General features: G+C 35.9%; 1 long non-coding RNA gene across 1 annotated transcript in view; it reads left to right on the top strand.

Annotated features, from left to right (window-relative positions):
- The window catches only part of LOC144305397 (uncharacterized), a 97,156-nt gene that overhangs the window by 59,991 nt on the left and 19,323 nt on the right, over positions 1-17,842 (top strand). The window contains exon 5 of the long non-coding RNA XR_013372437.1: positions 8,826-8,956. This is a non-coding gene — a long non-coding RNA (uncharacterized LOC144305397). The remainder of the gene's footprint in view (positions 1-8,825; positions 8,957-17,842) is intronic.

The following is a 17,842-nucleotide window of genomic DNA, read 5'->3' as shown; positions in this document are numbered from 1 at the left end:
ACAATATAATGATTAATAGTTTTATATATTAGTGTTCATCGAGATAAATGTACTCTTAATTGCTTTTATCTATGTCACCCATCACCTCACCCACTTGCCCTCTGCAACCACCAGTTTTTTCTGTATTCTATTAGTTTTTCTCATTTTTTAGAAATGTTGCTTCATAAATTCCACATGAGTGAAATCAAATTGTACTTTTACTTTTTAATATTATACACACTAGATCATCCATGTTATTGTAAATGGCACAATCTCATTACTTTTAATGGATGAGGAATATACTATTGTATATATATGCTACGACCTCTTTATTCATCTGCCAATGGATACTTAGGTTGCTTTCATATCTTGGTTATCGTAAATAATTCTGCAATGAACATATTTTCAAATTAATATTTTCATGCTCTTTGTATAATACCCAGTAGTGGAATTACTGGGTCATATAGTAATTCTATGTTTAATTTTTTCAGGAAACTCCATACTGCCCTGCAATTTGTATTCCTGCTAACAGTGCACAGGGTTCCTTTTTCTCCACATCTTTGCCAACACTGGCTATTTCATTTCGTTTTTATTTTAGCTATTCTGATAGTTGTGAGGTGACATCTCATTGTGGTTTTGATTAGCATTTCTCTGATTATTAGTTAGCTTGAGCATCTTCGTGTGAGCCTGTTGGACATCTCTATGTCTTCTATTATTTTTGCAGAATTATCAGTCATTACTTCACTTTTTTCAAATAATGTTTCTCCTTTGTTCTTTCTCTTCTCCTTCTGGGACTTCTGTTACACATTTGTTATGGTGAAGTCCCATAGTGTTTAGATGATCCATTTAGATTTCTTATATGTTTTTTCCCGTTTGTTTTTGAGTTTGAGTATTAAACAATTTCAAGTTGACAGATCCTTTCCTTGGCTTAGTTGAGTCTAATGATGAAACCACCAAAGGCATTCTTCATGATTGTTTTAGTACTTTTATCCCTGGCATTTCCATTTGGCTCTTTCTTATCATTTTAATCCTTCTGTTGAAGCTATTCATCTTGTTCCATGTGTTCTCCACCACTTTCATTAGAGCCATCAACACTTTAAAAATGATTTTTTATTCCTTTTCAGAAGACAATCCTAATGTATGCATCATATCTGAGTCTTGTCCTTTTAGCTATTGTGTGTGTTGTCAATGTAATGCTTTTTCCCTGCCTTTTCTTATGTATTTTGATTTATTGTTAAATAGTAAAGACTGAAATAAGTAAGTTTATGGTGGGCAGTTTCCCTTGTAAGTCTTTATTTTGGAGCTTTGGTTTAGTCTTATTAGGAGTTGACCTGAGTTTGAAGTTTCTTACTGTTGTATTTACTTTCATTTCAGTAGTCATCAGAATCCCCTATAACTTTTATGTTGAGAGTAGGAGCTGATTTGATGGAGAGTTGTTCTCAATGTCTGTTATTCACTCACTTTTAGGTCTTCCCTTTGAAGTTTTCTTCCACTTATACTTGTTACTAGACGCTTGCTAGCCTTATGGTGAGGTGTGTGGGTAATGAAGTAACATCATTCTCCATTTTTTTTTTTTTTGGATAGAGACTCAATTTTAGACAGACTATTCCTGGGTCTCCTGGGTAAGAGTTCCCTCTGTTCTCCTAGCTGTAGTTTTGGCCTAAAATTATTTCTGCCTCTCCTTAAAAACAAAGGATTCTTTGTGTCTCATTCTTCTAGCTGCAATGGGTTTTCATCACTTCCCTGAAGGCAATAGTTCTTATTGCCCTACCCACTGTTTATTAATGTTGTATTTGGTAGAGTATTAGTGTATAAGAATCACTGATAAAGTCTCATGCCCATACCTATACCACCATAGTGTTTTTCAGAATGATTACTTGGTGGATCTAAAATAAGGCTTAGAAGTTGATATGAACTCTTATATATAAACATCTCTCTTATCACACTCTATTACCAGCCCACACTACCTATTTGATGTTTTTATTTAAACTGAATTTTTCTTACTTTTGTTTAGCTATATATTCTTCAGTTTCATCCTCTGTAGAAACCTCTCTCTCTCTCTCTCTCTCTAGATAATGGGCTAGTTGACTACCCTATGACCTTGACTATTTTGATGAGTTAAAAGAAAATGCATACTACATTTTTGCCAGCTTTAAGTTTCAAAGCAACACTATTTTTTAAACTTTTAAAAATTTTAAATTGAACAAAAATTGGTCATATCTGAATGACACAGAATATATATATATATATATAATACCACACATACATATATAATGTGTGTATATATATCATAATATTTATATATGTATAATGGCATATATATATACACATATGCATATATATCTCTGTGGTTGGCTCTAAGCATTAGGCAAAATGATACTTATATCATAATAATTATAAGCATGTCTCAAAGAAAGAAAATGGATGCAATGAATTCTACCTTGTGCTCTCACCAAAGCTATCGATAATCTATATATTGTTTGGCAGCCTAGATCTGACCTGGGAAAGGTTGCTTTCCAGTGGGTAGGATTTAGAATGTTGGTGTCATGACAGAAATTATTTGGGAAGCATAATTATAGTGCTTGAGGTATGGACAAAGTATGTTTTATGGGAGACTGGTCTAGGTGGAAGTAAGTCTTTAGCCAACTGTGAAGTGACAGAGACAGATCTTAGGTGAAGGGGTTTATGGAGAATGGCAGTAGAAGAGCTGGAAATCAAATACCAGATTAATTGTCTGAGTTTTGGGGCATCTGGTTGTTCAGTTCGTTAGGCATCTGACTTCAGTTCAGGTCATGATCCCAGGGTCTTGGGATTGAGTCCTGAGTCAGGCTCCCCACCCAGCAAGAAGTCTGCTTGTCTCTCTCCTCTGCCTCTGCCCTCCTTCTGCTTGTGCTCGCTCTGTCTCTCTCTCAAATAAATAAATAAAATATATATTTTAAAAATTACGAGTTTTACTGCATAAATTTAATGGGCCTCTGGCCTACAAAGCTAGAATTAAAGATCTGGTTATAAAAACTAGGAAAATATAAGAAGGGTTAAGGGAAAATCATCCTGTTTTTTGCTGCATTGTTACCCCTTACTGTATGGGTTTAGAACAGCAGTCAAAGTTCAGATCTTTCTTTAAGTGATTATATATATATATATATATATATATATATATACACACACACACACATATATATATATATATTATATTATTATAATTATATAAATTATACATATATAGTATATATTATTAGATATAATATATAATTATATATTATATTATGTATATTATATATATAATAGACCAGGTTTCTGGATAGGTGGCTTCAATTTTTAAGCTTGCCTTTTTATATAATATATATATTCAGTTTAGGGGAAGCACTAGTATGCCTACCACAAGAAAAGCTTAGATTTAAAAGAACATTAAAAATGTCATGTGTAGGTTTTTTTTTTTTTAAGATTTATTTATTTATTTGAGAGAGATAGAGAGCACATGCATGCTCATGAGTAGGGGGAGGGCAGAAGGAGAGAGAATCTCAGGTAGACTCCCTGCTGAGCACAGAGCCTGACCCAGAGCCAATACTATGACCCTAAGATCATGACTTGAGCTGAAATCAAGAGGTGGATGCTCAACCAACTGAGCCACATAGGTGCTCCAGTGTGTAGTTTTTGAAATGAGAGTTCATTTTCTTCCTTTGGAAGACTTATTTTTAATTCAATATAATCCCTTCACAGTTTCTTTTTGGATTATTCCACAAAGCTATTGCGAAGTCCCATCCTCTGTCTTCCACTCATGAGTATAGAATTTCACTGAGATACTCTGCACTTATCCCCAAGTAGCCCCATCATGTAAGTTTCCAGTCTATTCTTGTCTTTATTTACAGTTTTTTATCTGATATTCTGTCTTATGAATGTTTTATCTGTTACTGGAAAAGAATAATGCTGGAGCAAATAATAATTGAATGACCAGCTCCTTTTTCTTGACTCTGATGCTTACTTAAAAAAGGGGTGGGAGTGGAGAGGAGGTTCACCAAGACAGATAGATACACAGTACAGGTTACATTTCAAGTTTGCTTCCCAAAGTTGACCTTATATATGATGACACACTCTGACTACACAAATGTCTGAACCAAACCGGGTGACCAAATATCATGGATTCTACAAAGAAAAATAAAACACAACAAATAACATTAAAATATGATGTGTTTGAAATGCAGTGTCTTAATTCAATTCAATTTAATATTATAGATTTTAAGTGCGCCTAGGTGGCTCAGTTGGTTAAGCAACTGACTTGATTTCGGCTTAGGTCATGATGTCAGGGTCCTGAGAGAGAGCCCTGCATCAGTTTCATACTCGGCATGGATTCTGCTTGAGGTTCTCTCTATCTCTGCCTTTCCCCACACTTGTACACTTGTGGTCTTTCTCACTCACTCAATCATTCTATAAATAAATAAATAGGAAAATCTTTAAAATAAAATTTAAGATTTTTGTTTCAAATACAGTTAAATATATACATATAAAATATATGCAGCATATGACATGTCAAATATGCATATTAAGGTAATTTTTGCCACAAGTTAATCATTAAATGTGTAGAGTTTATTTTGGCTCAAAATTAAAAGGTTTTCCTTCAGTCTGGCATACCTGTGTAACTACAACTGTCATGTAATAAGGACACTGAATAAATAACCTGATAACTCTGTAAATTATTTTAAGGTTCATGAGAGCATGAAATTTAGTCATGACCTGTTCTTCTTTTCCCTCACATTGCAAGAATGTAAGCTCCACAAGAATGTCTGGCTATTTTTTATAAATTTGAAATTTCCTTGCATTTCAGAAAGACTGCTGACTATTTTTAGTTAGAGAGAGTGATTTTGTCTGAAATCTACCTAAATGTATTTCTTATGCTAAGAACAGAGATTAAATTGCACGTAACCTAGAAGCCAGTGTAATACGTATGTGCATATATGTCTGCATACACAGACATACACAGGTTCCACTGCTTTTCTGTAAACCTACTCTTTCTAAAGAAACATTATTTTCTACTTTGCTTTATATATTTACAGACTACCTTCAAAGTAAAATGTTAACATTTCCCTTGCATCCAACTTTCTTTCACAATGTTGTGAATTACTATTAATTGTGAAATATTTGCTGATAGATAGCATGAGACAGTTTAATAGGATGGCCTTTATGATCAAGATACATCTAAATAGGTAGGTATTCCATCATCACACTTCACTACACTGTTTTAGATACAGAAAGTTAGTATCTCTCATCATCGATAAAATATGTGGATGATACATTCTGTGTCTCAGAGTTAACATGAGAATTAAATTAATTTCCGTTATTTCCAGAACCTTTATTGTTCTGATCACCATCTTCTAAAAACAGTGCTTACAACTGAGTGTAACACTTGAGTCATGGGTGATTAACAAAAATCATTAGTACATACTTGTTTTTGCAGTAAGGTCTTGTAGTAATGGATCTTTGAGAATGTTAGACATTTGAACAGCTGTCTAACATTGTTGACTTGTTCAGCTTAGAGTAAATTAAACTTCAAATCTGAGTGAAATGCATGTTTCAGATGTTGTAGTCATATATATTCTTTATTTCCTAACAACAGGTTATTTGTTAGAATTGCAGTTATACAAATTGCTATGGGGAACAATTTTGTTCCCAAAATTTAATCAGGTAAAAGCTGTAAACATATCAAAGTGCAGAAACTGCTGTCATTTTAATGTGATTTGTTTACTACAATTTTTCATGTACATGTAAACATAATTGGAAAATATATCTATATTTCCTATGAACAGCAATCTGTTAATCAAAATAAAAGGATATATATTGTTTTTAATTCAGTAGATAGTACATAAAGTCTTCTACAATCTATGGAGGTGGGACTTATGTATAAAAATTTTGCTAAAATTTTTCAAACATAATTGAGAATTTTGTAGCATAGGACCAGAGAAGGGAAGGGGGGAAAAATGAAAGAAGGGATACTCAAAGAAAAAAAAAAAAAAAGAGTTGCAGTTCTGATCTTTCAAATTTTCTACACCATTAGAAGACAAAAATAAAATAATAGGGTAATACGATCAGGGAAAGATTACTGTATTCCTATTATAGTAGACAGAATTCCACTAGAGCAGCCTATGTATGTGTTTCTATTTGTTGCCAACCTCTTGTTTACCCGAAGGATCACAAAATCATTTTCCATAAACTGTAAAACAAAATCCATGTGGTCCCTAATTTAGAAGGGGGCAGAGTGGGGAGAAGGCTTCTGGGTTTTTGATTTGCTTGGTTTTGTTTTATATACAAGGGTATGAAGTTGATTTAAGATGTAGAGTTGGGAGGGGTGCCTGAGGGGCTCAGGCAGTTGAGCGTCGGACTCTTGTTTTCAGGTCATGATCTCAGGGTGGTGAGATTGAGCCCTACCTTGGCTCTGTGCTCAGCAAGAGTCTGCTTGAAGATTCTTTCCCTCTGACTCTCCCCCTTCTCCCTACCTCACTCTCTCTCAAATAAAAAAGGCTTTAAAAAATGTGGAGTTGGAAGAGGTTGTTTGCATAAGAAATTTAAGAAATTTGAACAGCTTGGGGATCCCTGGGTGGCTCAGCGGTTTAGCGCCTGCCTTTGGCCCAGGGGCAATCTTGGAGTCCCAAGATCAAGTCCCACGTGGGGCTCCCGGCATGGGTCCTGTTTCTCCCTCTTCCAGGGTCTCTGCCTTTCTCTCTCTCTATGTCTATCATAAATAAATAAATCTTAAAAAAAAATGAAAAGAAGAAAAAAGAAAGAAAGAAAGAAAGAAAGAAGAAAGAAAGAAAGAAAGAAAGAAAGAAAGAAAGAAAGAAAGAAAAGAAAGAAAGAAAGAGAAAGAAAAAGAAGAAGAAAGAGAAAGAAGAAAGAAAGAAAGAAAGAAGAAAGAAAGAAAGAAAGAAAGAAAGAAAGAAAGAAAGAAAGAAAGAAAGAAAGAAAGAAGAAAGAAAGAAAGAAATTTGAACAGCTCCTTGTGGATCTCTGTTCTATCAAGAGGTGGACATGCATTTTTTTTTGAAATACAGATTACATCTTTCAGCTAGGAGACCCTGTGGACAACACTGGGTGTGGGAAGCAGACCTTCCCTTTTAAGGGCTGCCATGCTGGGCCTGAGGCTATTTGCAGTAGAGCAACAAGATAGTCTTGCGGGAACACTCTCCCTTGAAAGGAAAGTGGGTTCTGATTGCCCTGTAGGCCCGTATCCAGGAATGAACATGGACGGAGGAACTGCTGCCTTCCTTATTAAGGGAGATGTTAAGTACTGAGTTTCGAAAAAATGTGGTTTTTCTAGAACAGAATGGAATGAAAGCCTAAACTGAGTATGACTTATTTAGCCCTACTGAGACAATCGCTTGGCCACAGCAAGGCCAAAGGAAAGAAAAAGTAAGCAACTCAGGGATGAGCTGTGATTCCTTTAAAGCAAAAGGGGGCAACTCCTCCATGACCAAATACCACTTTTGCTTGAGGTCTTCAAAGTGAAGGGTGTTGCTGTCCCAGCTCTAGCATTTTATCATTTTGATAAGGACCTTATTGTCTTTTCACCAACTTATTACTTGAAATGATAATATAATCTGTGTTTGGTGTTTCAAGGCTGTGATATATCTTCCTAATGGTTTGTTTTTTAAAATAAGGTTTAGTTTTTCATCCAAAAAAAATAAGGGGAGGGGGGAAGGTAGGGAGGTATGGGATATTTCCTTCATCTCAGTTCCTTCTTGCCCATTCCCTGGCCCACAGCCATCCTTAAATGCTACTAGCCTGGATTATTGTTGTCAGGTCATGGACTTTCTATAAATAACACTACAAAGTGATGACTTCTTTGTCTGGCTTCTTTTGCACCATGTTTTGAAGATAAAATAACATTTAATATCATAGAAAATATGTGCTTAAATGTCAGAAACATATGGAAGATGAAATAGCCTGTGCTCTCCTCCCACAATAACTTGAGAGACCCTCGTCTCTTTTTGCTTACTTTCTGCCTAATACTTGTTGGAAGCGTCAGTAGGGAGAAAAACCTAGGAACCCCAAAGGATGGTATAGAGAGAAATCCACTTTTCATGATATTAGACTTACATGAATAAGGCATGTTTCTCTGTTCTGTGAAACCATTGAGATTTTGGAGTTACTACGGCCGTTGGCGTATCCCAACTAACAAATAAGTAGAAAGTAGATGTACTGTTTATTGAGATTGTAAGAGCAAAATATAAATGAAAAATAAGAAGCGTCATTCTCTCTATTGGCAATAAGGGAAGAGACTGCCTTTTGTTATTTTAGACAACTGGTAATAGTGAGTTCTTAGATGTCTCTTTGAAATATTTACAAATCTTTTTAAAAGCTAAATAGGCTGCTTGCCAGATTTATGACCCAGAAATGTCTCTGTCGACAGTCAACAAGCAGGGAACCATATCCTTGAAATGTAATCCTCAACAAGGACAGGGCCCCTCTCTCCCTGTTTCTGTGGGAGAGTAGGAGCCTCATTTTTGTGGCACCTTCTCCAAGTTGCAAAGCTCCGTCAGGTGGGAAAGATATGAGAAATTTAATTTTTCCTTTGGATAAAGCCAGTTAACACAGGTAGACCATGCAATTAGGAGGAGAATTTATGATAAACTGCATTACAAATAATGCTGCCCACCCGTCTTACTTGAGGACTGGTTATTGTTTATTTCGAGAAGGTGTATGAAAATGCTGCGTGTCAGCTTGGCTGTATTAAAGGGTGAGCTATCTTTCTGGTTTCGCAGTCTCTTAGCAAAGTATTTGTGATGCACATCACATTCTGGTTTAATGCTTATTCAATAATGAAATTGTTCTATCTCTCTTCTGTCTTCATTCAGAGGTTTTCTGGGTCAAGAGAAGATTTTGTGCTTAATTATATTTCCCCAACAATTCTGGTGATGAAGACAGGATGTCTGGAAGTTCCTGAACTGACCAAAGCAGCTGAAGGTCTACAGCCACACAATCGTCAGTAAGTGGCCATGAATTATAAAGACGTTTCCCTCCTTGCTCTCCACTTTTGGGGAATATTAGCTATACCACCACCCTCTCTAAATCCAAGATTTTACTCTTGAATAAGGGTGATAGAGATTCTAAAATAATATTAAGATCATATCATTGGAAAACATGAAAATCCAAGAATGTCACCTCTTTCTCTTAAAAAGCTATGACCTTTCTATCAAATTTTGAATGGATATAAGAGAATCTGACTCCTTAATGGCCTAAGAACAGTTCTTTTTTTTTTTTTTTAAGATTTTATTGATTTGAGAGAGAAAGAGAGAGAATGAAGAGGAGGAGAGGCAAAGGGAGAAGTAGACCCCCACTCCGAGCAGGGAGCCCTGATTTGGGGCTAGATCCCAGGATCCTGCGATTATGACCTGAGCCAAAGGCAGATGCTTAACTGAGCCACCCAGGTCCCCCAGAACTGTTATTTTAATTTGGATAAATTAATGTGTTTTCTGGGATTCTTAGAATTCATCCCAAATTATTTATTGGTAATTATGATATTTTGGGGGATGTCATCTTAAGGAGAAAATTAAAAATGATTTGAAGAGCCAGAAAAAACAATTGAAAAAAATGAAAGAGAAAATATGAGAATTAAAGGTATTTTCCCTTTATCAGAATTTTTCTTCTGGGGTGTGTGGGTGCCTCAGTCAGTTCGTTGTTTGCCTTCAGCTCAGGTCATGATCCCAGGGTTCAGAAATCGAGCCCCACATCCGAGGGAGCCTGCTTCTTCCTTTCTTCCCTGCTCATGCTATCTCTGTTGCTATCACTGTCTCTTTCTCTCAAATAAATAAGATCTTAAAAAAATAATAATAATTTTCCTTCTTTCTCTACTGTTCCTGTTTCCTCCATTTCCCCGGTATCTCTTTATCCTTCCTTGCTTCAAGCTGATTCCTTGAATAAGAAAGTGAGAAGTTTTTGAACATGTAGTTTCCTCATTAGTGGATTCCCCTGAAAAGAAAAAAAAAAAAAAAAAGGAATAAGGGCAAAAATTCTTTCTTTACTGGGTAATGAATTGCCTCTTCAATTTGATAGCACAGGTTTGTGTATCTTGTAGCTAAGCACGGAGTCCTTTCCATATTTTAGCTCAGATTCCACTCTCAAACATCTGTTATCATCCACACAGTGTAGCCAGGAGAGCAGATTGATTGGAAGATGGTTGAAAATATAGAGGAAAACTATGTCCCCCTATGAAGACAACAGGATGGAGAGTTGCTGCCTTGGTCACTTGGAAAAAGGCAAGCAAGCAAGCTATTAAGTTGATGGGTGCCAACATGGGAAGGGAAACAAAAGTGCCACATAATTTACATTTTTTTTGGTCTCAATACCAGAAAAACAAGCCCTTCCTATTGGGATTGACAGAAAAGCTCATGACATTGAATATTCAGAACTCCTATCTTTTCACTTTCCATCTGTATGTGGTTTGGGGTCTGAAATGAACCTCTTGTGGGCAGCATGTAAATGGTTCTTGTTTATTAATCCATTCTGCTGCCCATGTCTTTTGATTGGAACATTAGACCATTTACATTTAAAGCAATTATTGATAGTTATGTACTTATTACCATTTTGTTAATGTTTTCTGGTTGTTTTTGTAGTTCTCTGCTTCTTTTTCTCTCTTTTTTCCTTGATGACTTTAAGTGTTATGTTTGGCTTTCTTTCTCTACTTTTTGTATAATTATTACTGGTTTGGGGCTACTGGTTAACATGGGCCTCACCTATAGCATCCTAAATAAATATCAATCTATATTGATAGTCTCTTCAGTTCAAGCACATTCTAGAAGAAATTGTTTTTTTACTCCCATGTACATATATTTATGTATATGTTGTCATATTTTATATGCTTTTATTCATAATTATCTTCTAATTAGTCTTTTTTTTCCCTTAAAGAAGTCCCTTTCACATTTCTTATAAAGCCTATTTGTAGGTGATAAACACTTGTCTGTCTGTGAAACTTTTTATCGATCAGTTCTGAGTAACAGCATTGTCAGTAGAGTATTCTTTATTATAGGTCTTTCTTTTTTCCTACCAGACCATTAAGTAAATTATGCCTTTCTCTTCTGGCCTGCAAAGTTTCTGCTGAAAAATCAGCTGATAGCTGTATGGGGTTTCCATTATTCTCTTTTTTCTTTCCTTTGCTGCCTCTAAAATACTCTTTATCTTTAACTTTTTACATGTTAATGTGTGTGGTGTGGACCTCCTTGAGTTCACCTTGTTTGTAATTCTCTGTGCTACCTGAACCTGGATATCAGTTTCCTTCACCAGATTAGGAGAGTTTTCAGCTTCTTTTTTTTTAAATAAGTTTTTTGCCCATTTTTCTTTCTCTTCCTTCTGGGACCCCTATAATGTGAATGTTTGTTTGAGGTTCCCCGAGGGAGCCTTTAACCAATCCTCATTTAAAAAAAAAAAATGCATTGTCCTTTTTGCTGTACAGCTTGGGTGCTTCTTATCACCCTGCCTTCCAGATCCTTGATCCATTTCTTCTGCATTGTCTAATCTATGGTCAATTCCCTCTATAGTGTATTTTTCATTTCACTCATTGTACTCTTCAACTCTGATTAGTGACTTATATTTTCTATCTCTTGTTGAAGTTCTCACTAAATTCATCTCCTTCTTTTCTCTAGTCTGATGAGCATCTTCATGATCACTAGTTTAAAGTCTTTATCAGACATATTGTTTATCTCTGTTTCATTTAGTTCTTTTCCCCCCTGACGTTTTGTCTTGTTCTTTCATTAGGAGCATCTTGCTCTGTCTCCTAATTTTGCTTGACTTTTTGTGTCTGTTTCTATGAAATAGGCAGAATAGTAACATCTAAACTTGAAGGAGTAATCTTGTGTCTGGTCACCTTCTTTGTAGCCTGTGTGTGCCTGATAACTGGCTGTCTGGTTTGAGCTGTGGTTGGCATGGGCTGGGGGTCCTGGGGTACTCTGTACTGGAAGCTATCCTGGTGGGATGGCCAGAGCTGAAGTGCACATGGGTGGGGATAGTCCTGGAGATCTCCACACCGAGGCCACCATGGTAGGGCAGCTAAAGCTGAAATGGATACAAACCAGGGATTTCCAGGGCTCTTTGCATAGAGGGTGCTCTGGAAATACAGCTAAATTTGAAACAGGCATGGACCATGGCAATCTCTGGGCTGTCTACACAGAAGACATCCTGTCAGAGTAGCTAAAGCTGAAATAGTGCAACCTAGGTGGTCTCAGAGATCTTTGCACAGATGGTGCTGTGGCAATACAGCCAAAGCTGAAGTGAGCATGGGCTATGGCAGTCCCTGGACACTCTGCACAGAGGGCATCCCATCCACATAGCTGAAGCTGAAGTGGGCACAAGTTGGGGTATCTGGGCTTTTATGAACAGAGCTCTATGCCTAGAGGGCACCCTGGCAGGACAGTGAAACTACAGTGGCTGGGGGCTGGGGTGTCTCAGGGTTCCCAGTGCAGGAAGTGCCCTGGCAGAGCAGTTGGAGTTATGGACAGCATGGGACAAGGTCCCCAGAAATGCATCATCAAAGGGATACTTTGGTGGGGCAGCTGGATTTGAGGCAGGGTGCTGACTAGTGGGTCCTAGGTTGCTCCACACAGGGATTGCTCTGGTGAGGTGGCTGAGATCAAGGCATATGGACCAGGGATTCCTGGGGCACTCAGGATTTACCCTGGTGGGACAGCTGGAGCTGAAGCAGGTGGGAGCTGGGAGATGTCAGCGTGCTATGCACTGGAGGTGCCCTACCAAGACATCTGAATTTGCAGTGATAAGGACCTGGGGTGTTCTGAGTTGTTTTAAGCCTGCGTCACTGTGGCGAGGTAGCTGGGGCTGGTGTAAATACTGAACAGGGGTATCCTGGTTTGTGTTGTGCAGGGGGTCCTATTATGGGACAACTGGGACTGGTGTGGGTTAGGGACCCAGAGTTCACTAAAGTGGGGCCCGCTAGGGCTTCCAGACTTGCTCCTATTCATGCTATCAAGGTGGAGAAGGAACATAAACCATGGTGCTCCCCAGCCCCTCCCGCAGAGTTCCAGCTGCTCCCTCACCATTTGGCAGGATTCTAGGGCTACTTCCTTTATATTCTAGCTGCTTTTTAAAAACTATATATATATATAAATATAGATAGATAGATAGATAGATAGATAGATAGATAGATAGATTTTTTTTAGTGTCCCAGGGCATCTGGGGCTGGTATGGGCTACAAGCCTGGGCTTACTGAGGCAGCAGGCCAGCTCTGGTGTCCAGACCCTGTTCCTGTCCATGCTACCAAGATGGAATAAAATAAACATTAAGTCCCTGTGACACAGTGTGCAAGTGTGCAGAGAACAAAAGGCTCTTCTGCGTGTAAAAATATCCATATTATAAGTAGAAAGAATGGTAGAATAAAAACACTAACATTTTCCAATCATGAATTATGCACTTATACATAATGAATGATCTTAGTTACTACATATTTAGTAATATGATTATTAATATTGTAAAAAATATTTTTACAATGAAGAAATCTGGGGACACTACCTTAAATCGAGTAATGGAATTTAATATCAACAATCTTACAAAAATGACCTCATGGCCCTACTAAGGTAATGAACTGAAAGGGACACATCATTTTCATAGTACTCTTAATAAATGATGTTTAATCTGAATAAAGAGATAATAAGAAAATTCAAATAGGTGAAGAGAATTAAGAGAAACAAATTTCCATTACAAAATAAATAAATCACAGAGCTAAAAAATAAAGAATAGAGAAATTAGTCAAGTATATTATGATAACATTGGTGACAAATGATAACTACACTGATCAAAGCATTTTGTAATGTGTATAATTATCCATTACTGTGTTACATATCTGAAACATAATATTGTATGTTAACTCTACTTCAATTTAAAAAATATATTTAAAATTGTTTAAATTAAGAGGTATATTTTAAAAAATGCACATACACCTGAGTTCTTTAAGGTATCAATGGCCAAAAAGACAAAAAAGCAAGGACATAAAAATAGTTATATTTTTAAAGGAATAAATAAAAATATTAAGAGAAATTTTAAAAAGAGATTAAAGAGATCAAAGAAGAAAAAAGAAAAATTACAGTTAAATGTAGTGCATGGTCCTTGGCCAGATTTGAAAACAAACAAGCATAACAAAGTATATTATTGAGTCAATAGAAAAAAAATTAATATCATGTTATTAATTTTACTGTTTTAATCAAAGTCCTTTAGTGTATCATAGCTAAGGAGAGGAATGAACTTTTTTAAAAAAATATATACTACAGTAACTAAGAGTAACATCATAGTGTTTAAATTTTTTTCTTTTTAATTAACTTACTCATTTCCTTTGATCCCACTATCATTTCATTTTCTTCTGACAGCTATTCTAATTTTTTTAATTAAAGTATAATTAGCATACGGTATTATATTAGTTTCAGATGTACAGTGTATCGATTTGAGGATTCTATACATTACTCAGTGCTTGCCACAATGAGCTTAGTCACCATCAATCACCAAGCAGCATTATTAACATATTATTGGCTGTATTCCCTGTACTGTACTTTGCAAATCCGTGACCTATTTATTTTATAATTGGAAGTTTGTACCTCTTAATGGCCTTTATTTTGCCACCCCCTTCACAATGTCCCCTCAGGCAACCACAAATTTGATCTCCATATTTGAAACTGTTTTTTTTTCTTGTTGTTGGTTTTTAAATTCCATATTTAAATAAAATCATACACTCTCTTGCTTTCCCTAATTTCACATAGTACCTTCTTGACCTATCATCTTGCAAATGGCAAGATCTCAATAAACATAGCATATACAGTTTTGAATTTGTTTTTGTTTTCTTTGGGTCAGCATCCAGTAGTGGAATTACTGGACCATATGGTAATTCCATTTTTCTTTTTCGAGAACCTTCCACATTGTATTCTGAAGTAGTTGCACCAATGTGCATGCCCACCAACAGTGCATAAGGGTTCCTTTTTCTCCACATTTTTGCCAATGCTTGTTATTAGTTTTTCTGATACTACCCATTCTGACAGGTGTAATGGGATATCTCATTGTGATTTTCATTTGCATTTTCCTGATGCTTAGTGATAGTGAACATCTTTTTACATGTCTTGGTTATACGTAGTCCTTTAAAAATGCCTGTTTAGGCCCTCTGCCCATTTTTAAATGAAATTGGTTTGCTTGTTTGTTTGGGTTGAGTTGTATAAATCCTTTATTATGTATTTTGGATATCGACCCCTTATTGGATAAATCATCTGCAAACATCCATTCTCATTCAGTAGGTTGACTTTTTGTTTCACTGATGTTTCCTTTATTGTGAAAATCCGTTTTGCTTCTGTATATTTTCCCTTGCTTGAGGAGATGTATCCACAAATATGTCGCTAAGGCTGATGTCCAAAAGATCATTATGTTTCCATACAGCAGTCTACTGGTTTCAGGTCTCACATGTGGGTGTTTCATCAATTTTGAATTTATTTTTGTGTGTGGTGTAAGAGAGCAGTCCACTCTCATTCTCCTTCTCTTGCATATAGCTGTCTAGTTTTCTCTAGCACCAGACTGTCTTTTCCTTATGGTATAATCTTGCTGCTCACGTTGCAGATTAATTGACCATTTAGGTGCAGCTTTATTTATAGGCTTGCTATCATGTTCCACTGATTTTTTGTGTGTCTATTTTGTGCCAATACCATCCTTTCTTGATTACCATAACTTTGGAGTATAACTTGAAGCCTGGAATGGATGCCTGCAGCTCTGTTCTCCTTTTTAAAGATTGCATTAGCTATTCGAGGTGTTTTGTATGTTCCATACAAATTTTAGGATTCTTCTAGTTCTGTGCAAAATTCTATTGGTATTATGATAGGGGTTGTATTGGATTTATAGATTCCTTTGGGTACTGCAGACATTTTAACAATATTAGGTTTTTGTTTTTTTTTTCTAATCTATGAGCATGGTATATCTTTCCATTTATTTGTTGTCCTCTTCAGTTTATTTCATCAATGTCATAGTTTTCAGACTTTAGGTCTTTGACCTCTTTGATTAAATTTATTCTTAGGTACTTTATTCTTTTTGAGGTGGCTGTAAATGGTATTTTCTTAATTTCTCTTTCTGCTACTTCATTGTTACTGTATAAAAATGCAACAGATTCTCATAGAGTGATTTTCTACCCTGCAACTTTACCAAATGTATGTATCAGTTCCAATAGTGTTTTGGTGGAGTTTTCTGCATATAGTATCATGTCATCTGCAAATAGTAACAGTTTTACTTCTTCCTTATTAATTTGGATGCCTTTTCTTTTGTATTGTTTTCTGATTCCTGTGGCTACAACTTCCAGTGTTTTTATTGAATAAAAGTGGGAAGAGTAGACATCTTTGTTTTATTCCTGATCTTATTCTTTCTTTTTTTTTTTTTTTTTTTTACCAGAGTATGATGTTAGCTATGGGCTTTCATATACGACCTTTACTGACTTACTTAATACTTATTTATTTAAAGATTGAAAAAAAAAAAAGATTGATTGATTTGAGATAGAGTGAACGAGGGGAAAGGGAGAGGGAAGAGAAGAGGGAGAGACACAGAATCTCAAGCAGATTCCTCACTGAGCATGGAACCTGATGTGAGGCTTGATCTCAGGACCCTGAGATCATGACTTGAGCTGAAATCAAGAGTCAGATGCTCAACCAACCCAGGCATCCCCATATATGGCCTTTATTGTGTTGAAATCATGTTTCCTTTAAATTCACTTTGTTGAGTGAATTTGTTCACTCAACACTTTGTTGAGTGTTATCATAAATAGATACATTTGAATATATTTGTTCATTTGATACATATAAACATTTTGTTAACAAATTTATCTTTTGAGATGATTGTTTTTTTTATCCTTTCTGTTAATTTGACGTATCACATTAATTGATTTGCGAATATAGAACCACACTTGCAGCCCTGGAATAAATCTTACTTGGTCATGGTGATTACTTTTTAATGTATTGTTGAATACAGTTTGCTATTATTTTTGTTGAGTATTTTTGCATCTATGTTCATCAGATATATGCCTGTAGAAGCTTTGGTCTTGGTATCAGAATAATACTGGTCTTATAGAACGCATTTGGAAGTTATCCTTCCTCTTATATAGTTTTTATTTTTATATCCTAAAGTATTTATTCTCTACTACCCATGTGAGGCTCAAACTTGCAACCTTGAGATGAAGAGTTGCATGCTCCACTGACTGATCCAGCCAGGCACCCTTCTTAATTTTGGGGGAATAGTGTAAGAAGAATATGTATTAAGTCTTCTTTACATATTTGGTAGAATTCACCAGAAAACACATCCTTTCCTGGATTTCTGGGAGTTTATTACTGATTTAATTCTGTTACTAGTAATTAGTCTATTCAAATTTTATCATTCTTTCTAACTTAATTAATGAAGATAGTGTGTTTCATGGAATGAAACACAGGCTGTCCAATATATGGCATATAATTATTCATAAAATTCTTTATAATCCATTGTATTTTGATGTAAGTTATTCTTTCTTCATTTTTAATATTGAGTCCTTTATTTGTTTATCTAAAGGTTTATCAATTTTTTTATATCTTCAACGAACCAACTCTTCATTTTTAAAGATTTTATTTATTCATTCATGAGAGACACACAGAGAGAGAGAGGCAGAGACACAGGCAGAGGCAGAAGCAGGCTCCATGCAGGGAGCCTAACATGGGACTTGATCCCCGGTCTCCAGGATCATGCCCTGGGGTGAAGGCAGTGCTAAACCACTGAGCCACTGGGGCTGCCCCAAGGAACCAATTCTTGATTTCAATGATCTTTTGTATTTTTTTTTTTATCTCTCTTACTGTACTAATCTTTCTTTGTTTTTTTAGTTCCTTTAAAG

The sequence above is a fragment of the Canis aureus genome, chromosome 35 (genome assembly GCF_053574225.1).
Source record: "Canis aureus isolate CA01 chromosome 35, VMU_Caureus_v.1.0, whole genome shotgun sequence".
Taxonomy (NCBI): domain Eukaryota; kingdom Metazoa; phylum Chordata; class Mammalia; order Carnivora; family Canidae; genus Canis; species Canis aureus.
The sequence above is the reverse complement of the archived record's forward strand: the minus strand, read 5'-3'. Positions and strand labels throughout refer to the sequence as shown.